Raw genomic sequence first — 25998 nt, forward strand, 5'->3', positions numbered from 1 at the left:
GTAAAATGGTCAGCTGCAAATGAAGATGCTGCATGAGTACAATCCATCAACTTGGTATACGAAACATTGCATGTGACCAAGATTAACTTCTGAGTTAATTTAAGAAGATTTGCAGCTTGAGAGAAATGCAATATCCCTTACCTGAAGGTGATATCTAATACTTTTATTAAAGAATATAGTCAACTCAGCAGATCCTAAAAGTTAAGTCAAAATCTACATTCTCAACTGGGGTATGTATTAGGAAAGCAAACATCTTTGCCTGAATAATTTGACTTTGTGTTCTTCATTTTTCAAGTCCAGAAGGTTATTCAAATTCTATTTATCCTAAGAATCTCCATCTAGATAAGTAAAATATAAATGTTTAATTTCTTATGTTGTCACTTTGTAATTTTACTAAAGTTGTTAGTACTGGTGAACCACAATTTTGGAGCAAATAAGCGGGTAGGAAAAATAAAGATTTATTGCTCTCTAACCAAAGTTAGAGTTACCGGGTTAAAAAGAGGATAATGAAGCATGAAGAGCGCCACACAGTGAGAAAAACCGGTTGCATGGTAAGTTTACAAAATACTCTGAAAGTGATACTGCCACTTCTTTTCATATTTCATTCCTAAATTTATATGTTGTTCATTTATACTTAACCTGGAATAATCATATGCAATTCACTATGGATCCACTTCTGCCATTCATACTCACACAAAGTGCACCTTTTGACCATCATGAGATGTGTGACTGAGTGTGGAAGGCAGACTCATAATGTCAAGCCATACCTTTGTTCTTTCCCAGCTCTGTGAATAGCATCTACAGCAACAATTTTATGTATAGAGGGAAATCAGAGCACATGATCCTGATGCTGCTTCTTACAACAGTTTTTCTGATGTGTAAATTCTCAGAGGTCAGCCTACTTACTTCTGATTTATAACTCTATATGAAGTTGCTTCTGATTTACACCTATATTGAAATTAATCATAATGCATATTCTTAGGAACTACTTTGCTTGATAACCAGAAAAAAAACCCATCCTGATAACAGCCACTCAGTAGCACAAATGGTGACACAGGAGAAACCCATCATGGATAGGAAATTAAATATAGTGACAGAGGGATGTACCACTGTTGTCAAGGTAGACTTAATATCTCCATAATTGTTACTCCATCCCACTGGCAAAGTAAGCCACCATCATTTATAGAATTTATAGCATTTGGACTATTTAAATCCTCCTATGAGTTACAGAGACAGCCCAGCACCATCATAAAACTAGATTAAAGTTTATCTCTGTATTATCATTCTGATTTTTGACTACAACAAGGAGTATAAAATACTGTCTCTATGAGTCTAAGATGCTTAGTAGGTTCTGGAAATCACCCAGGTGCAGTTGAATTAAATGGGAGCTATGCACTTGCACACATTTCCACAGAGGCACTTAGGAACCTCTATAAAATATGTTTTTAATGGAAACAAGATGCCCAAATGCCTTGTATAGCTCAGTTGTAGACATCTTTCATATTTTAGGCTCCCAACTACATCAAAACAATCTGTTAAAATTTACTGGTTCATGAACAATATTCACACCTTAGATGACATGTATTATTTCAAATTTCATGTCTCTGTAAAGTGTATTGGGAGGGGGAGGACCTTCATGTAACCTTCACTGAATACAGTGTTTGTACATCATATGCAAATGCCAACCAGAGAAGTGAGGGTGAAGGCTATTGAACACTGAATCCTTCTAGTGAATCATCATGACAGAAGCACCTCTCCTGATTCATTCTGAGAGTCGTGTGCAGCATTCCCCACATTTCATCTTCCTTACCTGTATGGGAAGGTTTAATGGTTTTACATGACCTATGTTTCAACAAAAAAGAAGCTTCTGAGAAATAAACAAGTGAAGATCTACAGCATATTGTCTTGTACAAGATAAACTTCATTGAGCTTAGCAGAATTACAGCACTGCAGAGACCAAGGGAATATATTCAAATGTACTGCAGGTTATCTTATAAAAGCTGGATTTAAAATTCTTCCGTGATGAAACTATTCCTACTTAGTGAATAGCAGCTGCTCTAAATTAATCTATATTGATTAAATTTCCTCTTGCTTCACAAAAAGTAGATTTTAATTTAGAACATCACTACAACATCTCAATTGAAAGAATTGCAAGATGAAAGCAACCACATGATGTCAGCAAATATTATCACCTCCCTAAATCAAACTGAAATTAGTCTTCCAGAAACCAAAAGGTTATCTCTCCATCACTTCCTCTGGTGGCTCTTGATATTCTCTGATCTATGTTTCCAAAACAAAGTCCATTTTCAGTTTTGTCATCCTAGCGATACACAGCCCACCTAGTCCACTTTTTACCTTTTCCATTTTCAACACCCTGTTCTTCTTCAGTTTGCCTTTTTAAGGTTCAGAAGAACTCACAAGATGAGTTGTGCCCATCATAAATAATGAAAAGAATTATTCAGGATACAATCATAGAGCACACTGCAGGTAAATGATGGATGTTTCTGCACACCCTCTGAGCTGGGAATAGTTCTAATATGCTACAGATCCTGAATTTGAGTTAATACAGCCAGACACTCAGCATGCAGGGACTGTTTGCATCTCCAGTCTAAACTGTTGGATAAAACACTTAGTAAAATGATCCTAAGAGTAGATATATTTTATTTTTAGAAGTTGTTTTTGTGACAATTTGAACACAAAGAAAAAGTGCATCAGAAGCAGAGATTAGTTTGACTGTACAGTAATGAAAAGCTAACAGAGTTGCTTATATATTCAAATATAGCTTATACTTTTGATGGCTTTAAAAGGATATTTTGGCCTTATTATATCTATCTTCTTTAAATAGGACTGCTCACCTGAGTAAAACAAAGAGGATTTGGCCACTTGTTTCTTAGGCCCTCAGTATGGTTTTGCAGCAAGATGAGTCTCCACTGTACAAAGCTGAGATATTTTCATAAAGAACTACATTATTCTGTTTTTATAGTCACATTCATATGCTTTTGTTTACACATAATATAGCACTTTGAAATTAAGAATGTTGATTATTCCTTTTTTGCATTCAGATGTTCCTAATGTTTTATTTGCAGTATCTTGGGTGAGTTGATGCATACATGCTAAGTGTGCTTTCTATCTTATATAAAATGAAATAAATAAACAATTAGAATTGCAGAATTCTCTTTTTACTGCTTTGTGCTTTTATTTGTAGGTATTTTGTTGTGTATAATTCTGTATATCTGACACCAAACTGTACTTGATGGCTCTTTGAAGCTTTAATTGTCAGCTTTTTTCCCCTCCAGTTTTTCTATACTTTCTCAGAGTTCATTTTTCTAAAACAATAACTCCCACTTGCTGAATTTAATATTGTTTTCTAGAAACATAAAATCATGTCCCAGTTACCCCTTTTCAACAATATACAGTGTTATTTTCCTATCATCTGCAATAAAACAGTGAGAGATAACACATAAATAACCATATTAACACTAAACATGTTCATTAAGTGCCTCATTTTGAAAATGTGTTACAGCTGGCCACTTATACTTGGCTTGAAATCAAATAATACAGGACAAGCAAAAAAATAAATAGCTGACTCTGATATGATACTCAGATAAATAATTCCAGGCTAATCTATGGTCTACTGACATGAATGAGAAGAGTCAGACAATGTCCTCGCTCACTGAACTCACCCCCACTGGAACCAAGGCCTCGTTCCTGGAGCGTAAGTCAGGTACATAGTGCAGAGTATTAAAAATGTTATGGAAAATAGTACAATTGATACAGATTTGGATGATCAAAACATGGGAATAGCAGCATTTTTAGTATGTACTGTGATAGATGGCAGATCTCTGTTATATACTGCTGGGTATCACTTTTCTTCTAGTTGAATTTTCTACCTAAAGCCAAGTGCTGACAAAAACTCATTCATTTTAGTCCTCCACTGTCACTTGAGCTGTTGGAGTAGCAGTGAAAATAACTTGATGGTCTATACAGTAGCAATTTGTAATTTATTTACCTAAGACTTCACAGCTCAGTGTATTATTTTTGTTTTAAAACTAAGACATCTTTGTAATGATTTTCCAGTTTGAGAGACTTATGGTAGAATAAAAATGTTTAAAGAAAAGGATAAATTCCAGAGAGATGGAGGGAGGAAAAAAAATATCTAAGGCTACCAACCCTGTGATTATAACATTTAGTTTGCTAATTTTACAGGTAAAATACAGTCAATAGCCTATACTGTCTGTACAGTTCTTAGGTCACTTATTTCAACCAGTTCTTTTTCTAAACCCAATAGACATTTTTTTTTTAATCATGCAGTGAAATCAGTTTTATGTTGTTACTGTTTTCCAGATTAGAGTGCTGTAGTTCCTTCTTGGCCTAGTTATTAGTAAATTTGAATAATTCATTAATTATTTCTTTGTTTTTTTCAGAAGTTTTTTAGTTCCAATATAGGAGTGGGGCTTAAACTCTGAACCTAAAGTGTTAGGTCCAGGATAATTGTTACAGTTTGGCCTTTATGCACTATAATCTTTCATCTAATAGAAGTTTCCATGGGTCTAGATTTTTTTATAGTTTTCATGTGTTGTGTAATTAGTAAGTTGGGGCTTCATTTTTATTCATCTTACTCTAATTTTAGTAATTTACTTCATTGGGATCAATGGTGTTACTTCCTCACATACCAATATTATACCCTGTATTATTAATACATATATAAATATTGCAAGGATTATTTAATGCATCCAGGACTTATTTCAGATATGCACTTCTCATTTGCATGAGAGAAAAATCATTCCTGAAGTGTTTTCAGCATCTCTATTTGTTTTTATTGCTTTAAGGGGAAATGCCTTTGTTGTGTTTGCAAGTTTATTTCTCTCATTAACATGATCAGTTAGTATTAAAAAAAAAAAAAAAAAAAAATCTCAAACCTGTAGTTCTTAATGGGATAAAATCACACAAACAATTTGTTTCATTAGGAATACCTGTTAGTAGATCACTAGAGATATCAAAGCATCTAAATCAATTTCTTAAGCAATTCCACATCACATCCTCTTTCAAATGTTAGTTCTCTACTAAATTAACAATCTGAAAGCACAAAGCTGAGGGGTAGATTCAAATAGCATACAAATGCTTCTGTAGCACATTGCACTACCAATTTGTGTCTCCAGGGCTATGGCATTTTGTTTTCTGATTGGATTTATTTACTGTATATTTTAGATATATAATCAGATAACTGCAGGTCAGATCTGCTGGTTACAATAGATAGCTTTATCAATGTTTTGTATAGAAATTCTACCCTAAAAATAACACTATATAAATAGACTTTTAATCTCTGCTGTAATGTTTGTACACACTTATCTTTCTTTTCTTTCATACTCCTAATTAGTTGCAGTTATCTTATATTCACTAAGTAGACAAGTGATAATTATAAGAATTCATAGCCTGATTCTAATCTAACATTTGTCAGTTTTATACCAGGTTACATCACTGACTTTCCCAGCATTAATTCAGGAGACCAAAATCAGGATCTTATTGCTTAATCTACATCACTAACTCTACTCCCACTTTCAAATTTACAGATATTTCTTTGAACTGAACAGATGTGAAATCATCTTTGGTTTAGAATATCTTCACTTTGTTGTTCAACATTAGTTATGCTGAACATAATTAATGAGCTTTCAGTGTGTTCAGGAGAAGGTCTCCTCTGTGATGTCTGTTCCAGTAAATTATCCACTGCCAGGAAATACTGTTCAGCCTTGAGGTCAAATGGCATGGCCTGTTCATAAAAGTCTTTCCCCCTACCACTCCTCTATGTGTGATCATATTCACACTGCTTTCTAGGAACGACCTCTCACCTGTGCTAATCCCCCAAATTGTACACAGGAATTTTTCTGAGAGTGCCAGTTGATACAGGTCACTGTAGAGCATGCTGTTAGTTCAATAGTAAGCTGAACCTGTCACGGCACAGGTTAGTTTATCAACATAGACATAAGCTTCAAACCAAAAATTTAGGCGTAAAATCTCAATGGGACTGGAGTCACAGAAAGATGTCAGAAAGAGTCACTAGTCCACATAAATTACACTGAATTCATTCTAATGCAGCCCTAAGGATGATACAATTACTTGTATTTTACAAAAAACTGAGAATTTCTTATTTCTTCCTTCTCACCCCCACAGTTCCCCAAACTGATGATGTGCAGCTAATCTGTCTTTAGCCCCTTCTGAATGGTTTGTATAACAGTCAAAAATAGATTCAAAGTCAATTCTTTCTTCATAGGGAACCTTGTGCATTAAGACCAAGAGAGGATATCAAACAGTTCCCATCTCTTTTCCTATCAATTTTGGGCTATGCAGATATTCTTTAAGGCCTATGTCACATCCTTTTTGGTGAGAGGCAAAGGACGATAATGAAGTCACATGGCTCTGTTTCAGAGATCTGTGTTTATACTTGTCAAATTTCATCCTTGGATTGAGCCTTCCAACTCCACATTTTTGGTCCATACTCTTTCTTTTTGATGCTACTTTGTCTTCTGTCTGCAAGATTCAAACCTCCTCTTTGGTTAAAAAAAAAAAAAAAAAAAGAAAAGGAAATAAGGTTCCCATTTTCCTCTCACCAGCACTGATTTAGCATGTCATGAGGGTTATTTTTTCTCACCTTTGGAGGAAGGCTGAATGACCAGAGATGAAGGAAAAGTCATTAATTCTTAAAGGCCAATCACCCTCTGGTAATTCCATCATTTATTGCTCTTTCTTATTTCTCTCTGCCCTCCCTTTTGTGCTGCTTCCTCTCTTGCTTTTCTACCTCCTTTCCTGTTCACTGGTGTTTTCTTAAAAAAAGACACTCATACAAAAGCTCTCAGGCATCCGTAAAACACAAAGTTATATTTTATGCAGAATAAAATAATAGAAATTATATTATGTAAAGGAGCCCTTTAAGTACCTACAGGAAATTGAATTGTGTAGCAGTGCTGTCAGTGGAAATGGTGCTGCTCTTTTGTCTTGTTTGAACTACAGCAAGGAAGTCAGCAGCCTAGAGTTTGACACCTATTCAAGCATAAATCATCAGCCTTCCTTTTAGGAGCTGCATCATCTGATTTTGTGTCCCAACCTGACCACACATTAGTCACATTTCTCACGGCAAGTCCACGTTGCTTGCTAAGTGTGCTATGTGAAGGGGTACAGAGAGGGCCACTAGTCCCTGACTGTGACTGGCCCTTTCTGATAAGGGACAAATGTTGGTAATGCAGTAGCCAGTGCCAGCCATCTGGGCTCTGTACTGTGCCACCACAACAACCAATACTCTAGTGTAATGATACCACCGGTTAGTTTAAGATTCCCATTTACCCTAAGCCAGAAGGACATGTGATTTTTTTCTGTTTTCTGTGGCCTGTCACTGTTGACATTAACCCAGGATTGCCATCCTCTGGATTTAGATGAATCAGGGAAGCCTCTTTCACTAACTTTCTTCATCCTTCCCTCCACATTTAAGATTACAGGATTGAAAGCTTGTATTCCTCTAAAATTTTATCCCCAAAAGACCTCAGGTGTCACAGGGCAACAGGCAGAATAGAACTTGTGGTTTCAGATGGTTGATCGCATTATCAGTTTTATCAATATATTGCAAGGCTCCACAGGATCATTCATACTGGGATTAAATGGTTACAACACATTTGAAAATGATCTTTCAAAAGAGATAACTTTGTTTAGCCCCTCACAGTCAACACAAACTCATGTGCACCTGGGCTTTCAGGGCTTTTCCACAGATGGATGTTCATCAGCTTTCAAGGGGTCTGTGTCCCACATTTGTGTTATGATCCAATGATACCACCTACTTCAGGAACTGGTTATGCTCTTCACTGAGATGGCAGAGGAATATTTTTTTGTGTTCTGAATGAATATTGCCTACTCATCAGACAAAAATCCTGTTCTATTTGCCCTATGACAACTCACACACCTGGGAGCAAGTCAAAGCCATTTCTAGGTCTATTATATACTTTATGCTTTCTGAAAACAAAAAATGCTCCAAATCTCTTCCTGCTTTAATGAAGTACACACAACCACACAATTGCAACACTTGGTGAAACAATCCACAAAGGGCAATTTTTATTCTTAAGCAAGTCTTGATACTGGAAGCATATACTAAAGGAAATTAGATATTTTCTTTAACAGAATTCCATTTAATGATTTCCTCTGGTCATTTAATATCAGACAGTTCAAGTGTGCTAATTAAATTGATATAAATTTTTATTTTAAGATCTCCTAATGATTAATGCTCAGTGATGTATGCTCTATTGTCAGTTTAAAAACTTTTAATTGATATTAATGTTCTGTCAATAGTTTTAATCAATCACTCCTAACTCATATTTAGCATTGTAAACACTTCCCAAGACCTTTTTAGATGTTAAATAAGCTTCTACAGTGTAGAAAATATTTAGTAGCAAAATATTTAGTGGTTTTAACTTCCCCTGTTACCCACTAACCATTATAAGTTTAAGAATTCAGACTAATAGCTTCAATATTCAACTCATCCTACATTTTCATAAGACATTCATTCCATATCAGCTATCTGGTAGATAATGTACATGTAACTATCACACTGAAAAATATTTCATTTGTTCAACATGCCAAGTGAACAAGAAGAATTATAAAACCATTATTTAATTGTTATTGTTTAATCTATTACGACTGCTGTATCAAGGTACTTCTTTTTTCCCCAACAATAAGATACATTGAAATATTGATACTTAGGTTACTTATCAGTGTATTGGCTTTGAGTAAAACACTTGGCATTTCTTCTGTTATTAACGAGTAAATTCTGAAACAGGAGGGACTATTAATTATGCATTCATTTTATATCAGAATATGCATTTAACACTATTTTTTTTGTGGAAAAGCAGAAACTGGCAGACAAATAACTCATAAATGACACTAATGAGCACTGGGAGATGGAGTGGAAAGGCTTTAAATGTGTCCCATTATTTAGCAAGATAATTAAGAGCACAGCTCTACCATGGCATTTTATTACAGAAATAGATAAGATCTCATCTTATTGCAAGCAGGTGTTGTAATGAAGCAAAGCGAGATCATTTTTATGAGGTTCTTCTGGTCCAAAAAAGATTGCAAATTTATTTTATGCTACCTTCATTTAAAAAGTAAGCACGCAGATCTTGGGAAACAAAGGGGACAGCAAAATATGATGTGTAAAACCACTTCCAATGCTGTTGATTCAAGTTATCCCCAGAGAAAAAAAGACAAGACATTTGTTCTCTCATACCTTATAAATACAGTTTGGTTTCTCATAAATAATGTTTGGTTTAATCAATTCTTATCAAATGGAACTCACCATACACAAATGGCATCACAGTTTAATTATAAAGTAAACTTCATACCAGATTATTTAAAGTAAAAATAGGGTTTATGCTATTTTGATTCATTATGAAGCTTTAATCCTCCATATATATAGCCACTACACTTTTGTAACATAACTGTAATGATTTTATGCTTTTTTCATTATCTAGTGCTACAAAATACAGATAACTCCCCATGATAATCTACGAAAGATCTGGCATTAAATTGAGTGACGCAATATTTACAGTGGTGTAATCACAAGAAGATTCTGGACTAATGTTTACCAATTATAACTTCAAGAGTATATACAGGACTCAAAGGGAAGAAAACTATAATATTTGATTACCCAGGCCACGAGCTGTGATTCTTTTATATATCATTGTAGAAAAACATTATACTGAAACTGAGAAGCTGAATTTTTGGAGGGTGGGTCTTTTGATTTTAAGATGAAGATAAAAAGACACTTAAGGTTAAAATACACTGATATAGATATGAAAAACTGTAATGTCTATCTTTCAAACACAGTATCTGGGAGAAAGTTATCCATGAAGATGAAAACAAGTCATGCAACAGCATACTTTTGAGAGTAGACCAAGTAATTTTGTACAAACATTTATATAATGATATTATAGGGCTTGCCTATTTGTGCACTTAATTAAAGCTCAATTTCAGATATAAAACACAGAAAGCATTCACAGTCCAAGCAACTTAAATATTCATGGCTTCTCAAATTATATCTACATGTGAAAAAAAGAACAATTATATTCAACCATACTATATTTTTACTGCAATCAGAGGACAAGTCTGCTGTAACACAACATTTTGCCTATGTGCCCAGAAAATTCTCCAATTTTTTTTTTTTTTTTTTTAAATAAGGGGTATTTTTGTGTGTTACACAGATGCCAGACCTCATCTTTCCCAGGTACCAATGATCATGCCTTAGAATACACTAAAGTTTCAAGGTCATTCTTAGTAGCTTCGCAAAAATAAGCCCGTCTCAGCCAATAACACTAGACAATTCTCATAAGCTTTATGCCGACAGTTTTGGCTAGAATTGTACAGAAATAAAAATGGTATAATCTGATTCAAGTTCTGAGGAGGGTAAGCACTTTGTACCCTGATGGTGGCAACAGTTTTACAAAGCCATTTGAGAAAGTAGAACCTGTACTTGTCATCAGCTTACAGTTTTTGCAGTTCTCACTTCCAACACTGTATTCTCTAGGGTCAATAACTATTGATGGACAGCGAGAAAAATTACATAGGGTACTGATTATCAGCTAATAAAAATGGCTGGATATCATCAATTCTCAGAAAACTTTCGGAACCTGGGAAGCACAAATTCATAGGTTCATGATAGTTTCCTCTTTTTCTATTTTCTTCTATTCACTGGAGTTTGAGATTCGTTACACTTAAAATCTGAGGAAGTTAGGTGGTGAGATGAAAAAAGGAGTGAGATACAGAATGAAAGAAGTGTGGAAATTGAAATTTAAAGCATAGCTAATGTCATTTGGCTGATTTTGCTGCAAACCTACTGAGGAAAGAAAAAGAGAGTGAAGTTCTGCAGTATGTAAGAAACAGCTTCTTGAGATGGTCCTGATTTTTTACCACCCTGCATGGTGAATGCTGTATATTTGAAAGAGCTTGAAATTAATCATCTTTATGTGGATATTAAAGAAAAAGTGATGAAGTGTGATAATCTACAACTTCTTTTACTTCTTTATAGTTAGAGAAATCTGTACCTCTACCACAAAGGATGCAGGGATGGGGGGAAAGCTCCAGTGGATCTACTAACATCAAACACGATTTCAACTTGCATTTCAAACAAATATTATGGTGTCATATTTGCTCACTTTCTCTTTCACTCACTGTGAATCTTTGATGGTCAGCTTAATTTTTACTAATGCTTTACAGTAAAAATTGCCAGTGGGTTGAGTATTTCAGATTCTGAATGCACATTGCCCTGAATTGGGATGGAAAAGTCTCAATGATTTTGTTAAGTAAGAAAAAAAAAAATCAGTAATTTTGAAACTGTTTTACATTTTATGCCTCTTTACAGACTTCTTGAAGTCATTTTAGCATAACAGATGTTGGCCTAGGAGATACTTCAACAGAAGAATTTTAAACTTACTTCATTCTTTCCACAAATCTTTTGTGCTGGGTGTAGGTCTCCAGGTGTTGGCAGAGGGGGCTACAGGGGCAGCCTGTGTCAGAAGTAGCCAGGGGCTGCCCCGTGCCAGTCACAGACAGTCCAACCATTTCAGCCGGTCCCACCACAGGTCAGGCTGAGCCCATCCCATCGGTGGCCTCGGTGGTGCCTCAGGGACAGCCTGGCTGAGGAAGGGCAAAAGGCTGCATGGAGCGAGGTAAAAAAATGTGAGAAATGGTCCTGGGAACAGCGAGGGCTGGGAAGATGGAGGGGGAGAAGGTGCTCCAGGCACAGGGCAGAGATTCCCCTGCAGCCCATAGAGAGACCACACAGGAGCAGAGATTTCCCTGCTGCCCACAGAGTCTATTTTGCTTGTGATGGTAAGTAATCTCCCTGTCTTTATCTCAACCCATGACGTTTTGATTTTTCATTTTCTTCCACTGTCCTCCTATTGAGGAGACAGGCTGACAAAGCAGCTGGGTGGGCATCTGTCAGCTACCCAAAGTCAATACACCACACCTTTCTTTTCTTCTTCCTGACTGCCCTGGTAAACTGTTTCATCTTGATAAATTAACTTTTTTTAAACCATAACCTTATCTTTCAATCAATAGTTCCCAATAAGCTCTTGTTTTCAGCTGTTTAGCACTTGCAGATCTTCACACCACAAGGAGAAGTTTTACCTGTTGAAGCTGAGAGAAAACCTAGGACCAAAGGTCTTAATTCTGCTTTGTCACTCAATACATAAAAAGAAATATCTCCTATTTAAATTTTTTTTTTTTTTTTTTTTTTTTAACATATTGCTTCTGCTGCACAAACAGTTGCTGTGAGAGTACATGTTTCTAACACCACTTAGTCTTTGGGTGAGCTTTGGAGAACCTTGCACACTTAACTGTTATTATAATGTAAATTTCAGATGCCATGCCATTTAAAAGCTTGAAACTATAATAACTGAGGAGAAATTCCTCTATTTATTTGCAGTTAATGTTTTGCTTCACACTTTATTGCACACTCTCTTCTCTCTGTATCCATTAAACCTGTTGTGAGCCGTGGAGAAAATACCAATTTTTGTCTGTAGGGAATAAAATAGTCTAAAATTTTACATTATTAAATTACTTCATATCCTGTGTGGTCATTCATTCTTAAAGTAATAGTTAGCAATAATGACTTTATACTAATAAACATCTAATGATGGCCTGAATTAGAAAAGTATCCAAATTATCCAGCTTTGGTAGTACAGTAAATTTGCTGGAATGCATTAACTATTTAAAGCATCAAAACATGATACAGAACTGACTGGTGGTTTCTGCAATCCCTCCTTTTTTATGCACACGCCTTGCAATACCATGAGTGTACTGAATTTTCTAACCTTTCTGTAGGATGAATATTAGGGTTCTGAATTTGTCAGGTTTGTGTAAATCACTGAGAATGAATTGCTATATAAATTGCACATAATTTGTTTAATTGCCAAAGTGTTTAACCCTTGTTTTCTTATGATCATTTGCATTCTTCCAGTTCTTCCATGATAAAGTCAAAATACACTAAAGTAGCAGTTGAAGTCAGGATGGGTGTGATTCAAAATAATGAAATGTTAAAAATAAACTGCAAATAAAAACATACCCATTACACACAAGGATGAAAACACTCATGGTTCACTTATACTGCAGTATATGTTACTTAACAATTTTTTAAAATAAAAAATACATACCACAGAACCCTGAGGAAGTCAAACAGCCAAAACTGACACCTGCTAACTGCTCACAGTTACCTAATTTTAAGGCCTTATCCATTAGCAGGTTTCTCTCAGCTGTGGCTCATTTCAAACTTTTTTTTCTCCACATCCTCCTTCCATATCAATGACATTATTCCAGCTGATTTATGCACTGAGGAGACACACTTCATCAGGTTAGATTAATTCACTAACTCCTGGGTGCTATTATAGGCAGATTCTGGCTCTGTGCATATCAGCTAGCCAGCTAAGGTTAGCATCTGACATGACAGAGATTAAATTTCTGTACCTCAGCACACATTTTATTTGATGGTCAGAAGTAGAGAAAGAGCATATAGACTGAGTTTAATGAGAATTAAAATTTCTACCCCTGATGAATAGGGAGGAAGGGAATAAAAGGAGTAAAAATAATTTCTCATGTTACCTCTGAAATCTGCAACTACAATGAAGTAACACAGCTCTCAGCAGCCTGTGGGTTCATAAGGATATGTTATTGCATTAACCAGCTGCAGCAAACCAATAACCTGATATGATATTACAGTGGTATAAACCTTTTGTTCACAACTAACAATAGTGCTTTTCCAGATTGCACAAGTCCGTAAAAATAGAATTATCCTTTTTTAAAGGAAACCCGATTTCAATACTGAGTCCTCAATAAGGTAATGAAGAGTTATAATAAAGACTCAGAAAGATGTTAGCATTAATGTGTAATCACTATACCTCATGGAAGTTTTACTTTTAAATTACTTATTTCTCTACAAGGTCTTTAACATCTCTTTTAAGCTTCTTAATGGAAACAATCACCACTAATACAAATACCTGATTCAGTAACTCTAGAGATTGCTTTGGTAGAGGCATAACATATTTTGACCAATCTCTAAAGGCATTTTGGAAATCTCCAACTATTGTAGTGGAAATGTCCTTTCAACAGACAAGACACAGGGCACTTTTATGATCAATATTAGCATCTGTTTATCCAGTGTTTATCCAATATTAGAAGACATCACATGATCAGTCTTTTGCTTCTAAATGGAATTACAAAATCTTGCTTATATATATGCTTAATTTTTTTTTTTTTGCATTCATTTGCTGTATAGTTAGCATAATCCTTGATGTACAAAAATGGAAAATAATACTTTTTGTAATACTCTATTTCAGCTGCTCCTAGTTACATTTGTAGGATAAGTCTGAGTGCTACCAATGGGTTAAACAAAATGTTAGTGATGGAACCAGCAGGAATATGCTTTAAATCATTAAATTTCATTCTTTGGCTTCCTTGTCACAAGGGTGACAGTCTGGAAATGTTTTAGGCAAATTCATGTTTTATTACAACACTAACAGAACCTGCTGACATAGTTCAGTATTTCTAACAGCTTTGAACTCTGTTCCTATATTTAGATTTCAGTACATTAACATCTTTGAGGTTAATGGATTTCCAAAATAAAATGCTAAAATTGAAATTTCATCTAATTCAGTCTGAGGTTATTAATTCTGCATTGAAATCCTCCATCTTTACTGATGTTCAAGATCAGTGCTGCTCAATACAAATAAGGCCCACATCACACCAGTCCAAGGCTGCCATTGTTGGTGATTGGTATTTCAAGGCCATCACATTATGAAAGGCAGCTGTGAATAATAGGCAAAAAGCAATGTGAACATGGTCTTTTCACTTAAAGAGACTGGCCAAAACCTGGAGAAGTCACCTAACCTCCTGAAAAACTTAGTAGTTGTTCACTTCCTCTTGGTAAAGGAAAGCTGCCTTTTTTCTTTAAAGAAAAAAAAAAATGACTTGGGTTCCTTACACAGCTGTAGACCTCTCATTTTTCTTGCTAAATATCAAGGAATTAATTCAATCTATGTATTCTTTTCTTTCTGTATGATGCTAGCTGTTTTTACGTTTTGCAGGTCTTAGAGACTCCTCCTTCACATTTGTGGATTTTTTTAATGTACGAGACACTGAGTTTTGCACCTTAAAATAATTATTGGAAGGCTCCCAATCCTTATGAACACATCTTTTATGAAGATAACAACAACGCATCTGTATCCATGCTAACTTTGTGTTTGCTGTGTATGCACTCTCCATGAAGTTAGCTACAGGTGCAAAGGCTGCAGATGAGTTACCTGCCTGTGTGCTCCCCCTCAAACTTGTTTCAGTTTTGTCTTTTGTGTAAGATCAATGTGCACGTTCTCAACGCTAAATGGTGACAATAGACTGAGGTTTCTCTCCATTAAAGTCTTTCAGAGACAAAAGCAAATCCTTCATTTATAGACTTTTAGTTTATCTATTGCATATTCTGATATCAATTGTCTGAATATCATGGGCTATTTGAATGTTACTTCGTCTGGGTTAGTTGCCTTGATCACTGTGCCTATAAAAATACTTTGGATTTGCTCTGGAAATATATTCTGACACAGTAAAAAACACATTTTCTTGCATTCTTTGGAGTTTTAACATAATGACTATGTTTACTACACATTTAGTAAACTGCCTGGTTGGGGTTTTTTCCCCCTTCAATTTCCATAGATCTTGACTATATTTTATCTGAAGAATTCCCTGTGGAATACTCACAAGTCAACAGTTAACAGTCTACACCAAATCTCCCTGCTTCTATTTCATTCTGTGTAATTGTCATGTGCATATATTTTATAGTTCCTTTTCCCACTTTGTCCTAATGATTCTCATTTTCACTATTTCACAGGGGGTTCCTTTCCCCTATTATCTTTACGAAATCTATTAAGTATTATACAACTAGATTTTTTGTGATTGCCATGATTACTTGCAAAGCTCATTTTCCAGTTTGTCCATGTTTCCTTAATACCCAGTACTGTTGGAGTCTTTTCCAGCACATTCAGTTTTTCTCCATATTGCCAGAAGTGGTAGGGGATTTGCTTCTAACTCTTGATTAGCAAGGATGGTTTCACTATCATCCCTTTCAATTAACTATTAAAAACTGAATATGATCAAGAAAATAGAAATCTTTGCAATATTTAGTAGTCAGACCATAATCTTTTACTATGTGCTCTATTTTCTTTTTTTCTTATCCATCATGCAGCACCTTAGGAAAAGGGTATGTATTTCATTACAGGTTTTAATATATTTTGTAGAAACCAGGGCTTGAAAGAAAGCTAACAAGCATGATAGGATCACTCTAGATAATGAGGAACTGAGAACTACCATAACTTCGGTGAATTTAGCCACAACTAAAAGCAACTGAAGGATGTTTAAGAAAATATGGTCAAAATTATTTTTAAACACTGCATTTTTTGTGATTTGAGTAAGACAGAGTGTTTGGAAGATGGAGTTTTCTATGATCTCCTAGTGGGAATAGTGTCATACAAAGCTGCCTAGTGCTTTGTGAAGTATATAAATAGGGTGACAAGTTACAGCTAAATTTAAGAGAGAAAATGTCAACTTAAGCTTAATACTTTAAATCTCGTTACTTACAAGATTCTTATGTGATACATCTACAGCTGAGATCAATGGAAATTGAAAGTTCCCTCATTATAGAAGAGAAATTGCTCTTGGTATATCATTTTTCATTAAAATCTCCCTAAACTGGAGTGTGTATCCGTCCCAACTGTTTTGCCAGAAAATTTATGACACTCCAGTTGAGCTACGATTATTGTTATTTTTTGCAGACAAGGACTTGTGTTGAGAATAAAAAAGAGAAGTTAACACTCTCCTGTGACTGTTTTTCGATAACTCTGTTCAGTATTTAATAGTTACAATTATATGAAAAAATAGGACAGTTTGAGGGTATTCTTAAAACTGCAGATGATTCAACCTGAAAGTTCACATGAAGACTGTCTACATATCAGGGAAGTACAATGTACAAGGAAGTTATATTATACATGGATTTCTAACGGACAAGCCCATGAAAGTAGAAATGCTGCAGTACCCGAGTCTGAAGTGCTGATCACTTCTCCCATTTCTAACAGACTGGTAGATGTTGACACTGGGTCAACTTATATTTTTATACGTGCTAAAGAAGAGGATTATAAGTGTGCCTGGAGCACTGCATACAAACATTTTTATAAATTAAAAAGTCTATAAGTATAAAGTGTTTATCAGTTTTTACTGCTTGACAGCCCAAGATTCTTTTTGGGATTTGCTAAATGAATTTTCTCACCTTCTCTGTTCCTAAAATAAACTGCTCTTTACACCTACTACACACTTTTCACTTTTCTTAAATAGTTTCACACACTGCCTATGCTTCTTGTCTTTGTCTACTAGCCTGTAAGTCAGGCCCTTTTCTCACTGTATTCAGTCACTGACATGACTGCTGCATCATCTGATAAAACCCTCCTCTTCATTACTGGTATTTCACCAAGTAGGATGCATCACCAATCTTTGTCGTTCATAATCACCCATTTAATTGGCCTTGTTTCCAACATTTCTTGCCATTAGAACATAATTACCCTGTTTCTATTACCATAACTGCCTAACAGCTCTAACCTGTTTGCCTTGTAGTCTGCCAGAGTTAACTGCACCCAGCAGTACAGTCTGGCTACACCGACTCGTGCCTGTGGTATCTCACCAGTAGCATGGACCACAAGAACTCACCCTAGAGAGATCATTCATAGAAAACAGCAATAATGGTGGTGCTTTGTGCTTGATTAACATAGATCTTAAGATTTCAAAGTAATATTTACCCATAAAATTCAGATCCCTCAAGCTGCCTCATGATGACTGAACTCAGATTCTTATAGTGCCAGTTTTTTAGATTCCTCTGTATTATGGACTTAATGACTGGACACACAAGGTTTGATGGTTGAAGAAACAGAAGTGATGAGACTTTGCTGCACTGCAAGCTTAGAAATTGGGAAGTACTATTAAACAAAAACAAAAAAACTATTTCTCAATTTATCAACATTAGGACAAAGATTGAAATAAAATCCAACTAGAATTTTTTTGTTTTCTTTGTTACAAATATGAGAACTTCACAATTGGTTTACAGATAGCTACTAGCTGCATTGAATCATTCTTATCTTCTACCTTTCTCTCACAGTACTCAGCTATTTTTATGTGGTACAGAGTGTGACTTTTAACCAAGTCTCTAACAAATACGTATTAGATAGATATGTGTAATATCCTTCACTTGTTTGAAGCCTTAGTTAAAAAGAAAAAAAAAGGGCTTAATAAAATAATGATAGGTCAGGAAGCAAACACCTAAGTAGGAAAAGAAGACATAAAGAAGTTAAAACTTCTACTAAATTTTGCTGCCAAAGACAATGTAAAATGTAACTAGACTCTGAGAGGATTTCACCTATGGCTCGGCCCAGATTCTAGATCAGTGCTGTGAAGAGAAACATTTAAACCAGCCTATTTAAAATCTGTTTCTCATAAATTTTTTCAACAGAATTTAATCAAACAGTATCTATAGCTTCCTCTAGAAAACAGAAGTTTCACAACTGTTCATCATATTCTTTGCTCTATTCCTTTTTTGTAACGAACAGAGCAAGACTCAGAAAAGAGAATTGTTATATTAAAAGTTTTATGCAATTCCTGAAATGTTCTCCAAAATTTTTCTCTTAAATTTTTTCTGCAGATCTCTGTGAAATGTCATGGTCAACTCTATCCACTATGGATACAGACTGTCTACTCTTATCTTTTAACCCCTTCTACCCCTTCATGTAAGATTCTTCTTAAACCATGAGAACTGCAGAACATGGGGCAGCTCTTTGTACGGGGAAAAAAAAAAAATAAAAAAAAAGGCATGTTTCTGCTTGCCCTTAAGTCTGAGTTCTGTTTCTCTGAGATTTTGAAGGAGTAAGAGCCCTAGAAACAAAACTGGGCACAATATTTGTCACCTGGCATGATGGAATAAATAATAACAATAATACAATAATAATAATATTCCCTATCTTATTCTTTGTTTGTAGGATTTTATTTTTGTTTGTCTGGCCTGGACATTTGGTATTTTCACAGATGTATTATATATAATTAATTGGTGAATTGTAAGTATAAAAATACTCTTTATGGTATATGTAAAGTTAGAATGGCTTTTTCTCACTAAGAATTTATCAACATTAAATTTTATCTCTCATTTTCTTGATCAGTTGGTCTGTTTACATTTCTTGATTAAAAATTTCCATTCAGCCAATTGAACATCTTAAACACTATGTGTCAATGACAGATTTAAATAGGCAACAATCTTCCAAATTACTTTTAGATACAACAAAAAATAAAAATTTCATGTTAAAGAAAGTAAAATAAGGTTCTTCTTCAGCCAGTTACATGCTTCATATCCACTGAATCTCAGTTTTATATTCTGTAGTACAAAGTTACACAGCAGTTCACAATTGGCCATTGCCTTTACATTCATATTATCATCAAAACACTTTTGGCTTCTCACTGTTCAGACCTTTATTGCAAGTGAGTTTTGGAATATGGATCCAATATAGGCTCTCTCCATGGAAATTTGTCACTTCCTCCACAACAAATACTGAAAATTTACTTACTATTTAACTTCCAAGTATTTTTTTTCGTCCATGTGAAAAAATTCCCACTGTGTCACAGCAGCTTAACATCTTTAAGAATTTTTGCTCATCAAATAACTTTTGGAAATCCTCAGGCTTTTGACACTATTCAGTACATTATAAAAACTACATGAGCAAGAAGAAAGAAGGTGATCTTTTAAATTGTTTTTTTGGTTTTTGTTTTTTTGTTTTTTTTTTTGTCTTTTTTTTTTGTTAAAGCTTTCTGGTCTTATTCTGTAAAGATCTGTTTTGAAATTTCTGTTCATTTTGATTTGTCTGTGTTAGCAAAATGTCTATTAACACATTTCCTTCAACAGAAAACATACAGAACTTGTTTATTTTCTTCTGGTAGCTAACAAATCAGTTGACATATTAGGCAATAAAGAAACCCAGTGTTTTTTCATGATCATATAATAATCTTTCCAACTAAACACTCAAGCACCTTGCAGAGTATTATTCTGATACTGTTTACGATTACCATTGCCAAATCTGTTAGCAGTAGTTATATGGTTACAGTGACATCATGCCCTTTAAAACTGAGTACTGAAGTTGTAAACAATAATAAACAAGTCATAAATTACCTTTTTATTGCATCTAAATAACATGGTTTTGGCAGTAGAATTTAAAAATTACATTGAAACTAAGCAGCTTCATCCATAAAAATATCTGAAATTTAAAAATGATTTCTTAATTCAAAACCAAAGCCTACAAAAAAATGTATTTCATGCAAATGGAATAATGAGATAGAAATAGAAAATAAAGTATTTATAGAGACATGTGGGTCACATGCACAAGCATCCACCCCCACTTTCCATAAATGAGCCCTCAAAACCCTGATAACCTGATGCAACCCACAGTGAGTCACTGGTACTCTGCATCTCAGATTCTATCCAAGACCTGAAGAATCTCCCAGTTGTACAAGTTTCCTGGTTTTGATTATGAGCTTTATTTATTTTTTTAAAATCTGTATTACTAGTGAAAATTTGGATTTAATATATTAAATCTTAAACCTGAAACCTTAATATAAACTTGTATTGAGTTTAATACCATGTTTCTTTCTTGGCACTGGCTAGCTAATACCAATAGTGAGGATTACATCCTGGATGAGCATAGAACCACCTTTTAGATATTCCATGTAAATATATCATCTGTGTGTTTAATTTATCCACTGACACAACTTTGAAATTTCTTCTCTTAAAAAGACAGTAGAAACTAAAAAGCCATTGCACAAATATCTTTAGGAAGAAAAGGTTGCAACAAAGTGCTTTCAAAAGTTGACAAAGTTATTTTGTTCTAATTTTAAACAAATATGAAGATAGCTGGAAACTGCTTGAATAAACAGGGCTTCAGACATAACACATGATCATACATAAGGTCAGTATGAATTAGTACTTCAAACATTCTTTGATGAGTAAAAAATACAAAAATTTTCTTTCTTAATTCTGCCTTTTTCAGGCTCTTATCATTATGTATAGAATGGTTCAGGAAAGAATTATATCATCTTCACATTTCAAATGTTTTTTTCTAAAACCAAATTTTAGATAGAATGTATTTCCAAAAATTTCAGAATGCAAAACAAATTCATGTAAATGCATTTCTCAAATTGGTTTTGCAATTCTATTTCAATCTTGGTCATTTAAAGATATAACTTATTGTTGGTCATAGTATTAGCTTGAATTTCAAAGGGAAGCATCTATTCAAATCAGAACACGATAAATGTTTTTAAGCAAACTGAATTTTTCAAACCATTTCTGAGTTTCAATACTCACCTTATTAAATCTCACATTAAGAGTTCAATTTCAGTAAATCTATTTTTTTATAATTAAAAGCAGTAGCTTTAATGGAAACTAATTTGAATTTCTAAAAATAACTGTTGCCATGAAATGACTATCAATCAATCAATCCCTTTGAGATAAGAGCCCTACTTTGTCCTGATATCATTACGGGTTTTATGGTATCCTCCGCTGACTGACTTAGTTTCCTGCAAAAATGGACTTCCTTAAAGAGCTGCTGACCAATTATGGAAAAATCTTTTAAAACCAGTATGTACAGTATACCATGTTCAAATAGTTGTTTTCACTTGCACTGGATTTTATTCATAAGCATATTTATGTGAAGGCACAAAAAGCCTGACAAAATGGTCTGTCCCAAATTATTACATTTGCATCTTCTGTTTTGAAAGATCACAAATAATTTAATTTCTAGAAAAATCTTAAAATGGAATCTTTATAGATAAAGTTTGAATATAATATTCCAACAAAACCTAGACACTGTGCCTACTGTAACATACTACTTAATTTGCCTTTCCTGTTACAAATTCCTCTGGAATGGAAGAAAATTGTCCTCATTTTACTTAGATGGCAATTATTAATTTCTGCAGAAGTACCTATAGGTTACAGCTGGCCAATCTGATGATGACTGCATTGGAAGAGTTAGCTGTGCAATCCTCAGGAAGAACTTAACCAGCCATAAAAATTTTGCAGGATGTGCTGTGTGTATTAGATAACCACTCTCTTTTCTTCCAAGAAGTGAAAACGACATTTGACTGGGCTTCAGCTGTCCAGTTATAACTGCAGGCCAGCTGTTTGTGATATCTATTGCTGTAAATGGAGTATATCTTATTCATATTCATATCTGAAAATTTAATGGGAATAAAAGGAGAGGGGAAAAAAAAGGAGGGGACCTTCCTTTCAGATGTTTTTTGGACCTGGATATTAATTGCCTGCTAGAGGTAAGTGGCATTCACATCACTGTCTTCATTTTACTGTTTAAGTTTCAGTAGAGGGGAGAGTTTGACCCTGTCTGGGGCAAAAGGAATTGACCTCAGTGAGTAATTTGATATTTTAGAGCATGATTTACTCAGAGTGATGTCTAAGGCAAATCAAAATAGTGATTTCATACCCAAATGGACTGAGAAAATCTTAGGAAAGGGTCATAAAGAAAGCTATAAAATTCAGGATTTTCACTTCATAGATAGGTACTGATTTAGGGGAATGTCTGACTGGAAGGATCCAGCCCACGTGTCTGTCAGTGTGCAGCAGATGGCCAGGAGAGGGGCAGCAGGATCACCATTGAAGGAGAAGCCATACCTCAATGCAATTTCAAGATGGAGTTGCACAGTTATAACAATGATTTCCTGCAACCTTCTAAAACCTTTGTTGTTAAAAGTCTTCTCAAAATTACATTAGGGATCCTCATAATGTAAGATTCTCCCCCTAGAAGACATTAGATGTACTTAATTGTATGTCAAATACATACCTGTATCAGAGGCAACTCTGCAAAGTGATGGTGAAAATCAGAGATTTGACCTGCCATCTGTACAGAATGGATGAGAGAGGGTAGTTTTGCTCTGAGACTTTTACCTTAAATTCAACTTTTGGACATGGATTCTGATGAATCTAAATAAATTTTGATTTAATTTCTCAGACGTAAAAGGAAGTTCACATGATCACAATAGAGAATATTCAGAGACAGATAGAAATTGAATGCTTTGCATTAACGCTGGAATTCCAGCAGTTACTGAAGTTTCTTAGTACTGGAGTCAGTCCACTCCATCCTTTTATAAGTGTATAGTAACTACATGTTGGTACAAACAAGACTATTATGTTTCAAATGCACAATATTTATTCTAATCAACATCAGCAGCCACACAGAGTTAAACTGAATTAATTTGCTAAAAACATCTTTTCCAAACAAAATATGGTTAAAATGAATATTTGGCTTTAAGCTTTGTGTTTGGAAGACTGCCAGAGACAGTAAAAAGGATTGCAGAATTTTCCATTTCATTTCCTTACCTCTAAACAGTATTTAAGGCCAGCTTCAAAATAAGGCATAAGATTTTGAGAGAAAAGTAATTTACTTTTATTTTTTAATTATGTTAAATCAAGGGCATACCTATTATTTAGGGTTTTCAAATAGTCTTTAGGGTCATTAAATAGCTTAATTACAAGACAGGATTGCTGAGGACATACTTGACTAAGAACAGACATGTTTGGTGTGAGAAAAAGATGACGTGCAGTAGCTTAAACAGAATAAAAACCAGAACAATGCAGCCCAAGTGAAAGCAGCTCTTGGAGCCTGACTGCTAGCTAGCTAGCTAGATGCCACAAAAGTACAAAACCACAGGGGCCATCTTCAAGATCCCACCATAAATGTCCTGAAATCTCTAGAAAGACTGACTGGATCAGGCCTCTAATGGACAGGGTTTCATTGTTGTACAGAAAGACCATAGTCTCTTGCTGAGAAATTGGACCAAATTGTGTCTTGTTACTCAGAGGTCAAATGCTTTATTATATTTGTAATTTCTCCCTTGATCATGAAAAACTTAAGAACGTTCCTCCCCCCACACACTGCTGCTCTGCAGCTCTTCTGTTTTCTGCATATACAGCGAACTGGATGCTCCGGAGTTATCAGTCCAGAACAATTTGCAAAATCTACAGAGATTAAAAGCCAAATGAAGACCATAAATAATGCATGTAACACTAAGTGCTATCTACCCTATTCTTGGATGTGTGTATCTTGTAAGATCTGATTCTGCATTTTGCATACAAATGTATATTAGCCAGTTTTACAGGACAAATTGGGATGTATTCCTGATGGCATCTCTAAGAGCATTATCAAACTCAAACTTGTTATAATGAGATTTAGCTTGAGAAAAAAGAAAATAAAAGAAAAATCCTTGCAGTTACATTTATTAGAATCATTTCTGTTCCTGCGTCTGATGACTAAACACTTCATGCAGTTACTTTACACAATACCAACAAGATTTTAATAATATTCATTTACTCGCATTAGGTAACATACTTTTAGTTCTATAATAATCAGGTAGTATCAGATATTAGGTATTAAGTCTGGGTAAATTTTAATGTAACAGTATTGTCAGCTATTACTGTCATGTATAGAATAAACTTTGATTCATTCTGACTCTGCTGCTAGTTAAAAGATGTCAGCTTTTTGTTTTAAAGAAAAAAGCTTCAGAAATAATTTGATATCTGATGCTACAGTCAACATTTGTGAAAGGACAGAGAATCCAAAAGTTTCATGTCTAAAGCAAGCAAGTTTATTCAAAGAGTTGGACAAAAAATGACTTCCTGGTGGTGCTCACCTCAATTCTTATCTGTCAGGAGAACTATCTCCTCACTTTCTCTCAGTGTCTTTTCCTAAAGACACAATGAATGAAAAATGGTAGAGAAAGTGATGGGAAATTTGTCTTCATTTTGTGTGCGCTGTATAGTGATGGCATACTGTATGGTGATATCCTAAAAGATATCACCAGCAGCCAACTTTCAACAGTCTCCAGTGCGCTTCACTTACTACCTTCTACTTGTTCAATTCTCATGCATATGTAAAATACCTGGAGTACAGGGTAGCTCTGATGAGTGTTTTTGTCCAAATGGAGACAATAAAGTATAGGAAATATATTGATGATGAAGACAAAAGATTAAGCGTGAGACACACAAGTCTGGAAAGTAAAAAAAATCATCCTTGATACAAGTAGTTTACATGCTACTTGATGGGCTTCTGTTGGCTGAGACCAAGGAAGGGTCAATGCTAATTTAGCTTCTATGGGATTAATTTAGTTGACAGGATTTATGTGAGTTCAGAATGGAGCAGAGAAATGACAGGTTGCCTGCTTTGAACACACAAAGTTAGGTAAGGTAAAGAGCTAGAGAAAGATAAGAGTAAGTAAATGAGTTTCATATGTCTATCTTTCCCTTCTCTGGATATTCAACCCCATTTTTGTTTGGTTGGGATTTTTTGCAAGTATTCATGACTCAGTCGCATATACAGATCCAGACAGTCATACTAAAAATCAGACAAAAGACCTCTCTCCTGATTTACAGGAATCTACAAAGGGTCATTTCTTCCACTGTAATAATAAATCACTCACCTGCAGGGAAAATTTCCTCATATAATCAAAGCAGTTGACTGAAGAGCACTAGTAAATATGCATTTCTTATGGGCAAGATCTCGGATGTCTTTTCCCTGTCCTCTTACTGGTAATAGTAACTCCATGTACTTCAACAAAGCTGAAATGAGACTATTTCAAGGAGATAATTAGCTGCCCTGTATTACTTTTGAGAGATCACTAGAGACCTTTAATATCCTCAAGAACAAAAATGCAATAGATTCTCTCTAAGGAAAAACATTGTTCCCAAATACAGTTTGTAGTGGTAGAATATCTAATCCATTTTTTTGCAGCAATTAGAAGGTGGATGCATACAATATAGAGCTTTTCAACTGAAAATGGGAAGTTTTCATGATCCAGCAGACTTGTGTGCCATTAACCACTGTTAGATTTAAATAA

Source organism: Strix uralensis, chromosome 13, assembly GCF_047716275.1.
Source record: "Strix uralensis isolate ZFMK-TIS-50842 chromosome 13, bStrUra1, whole genome shotgun sequence".
Classification (NCBI taxonomy): Eukaryota; Metazoa; Chordata; class Aves; order Strigiformes; family Strigidae; genus Strix; species Strix uralensis.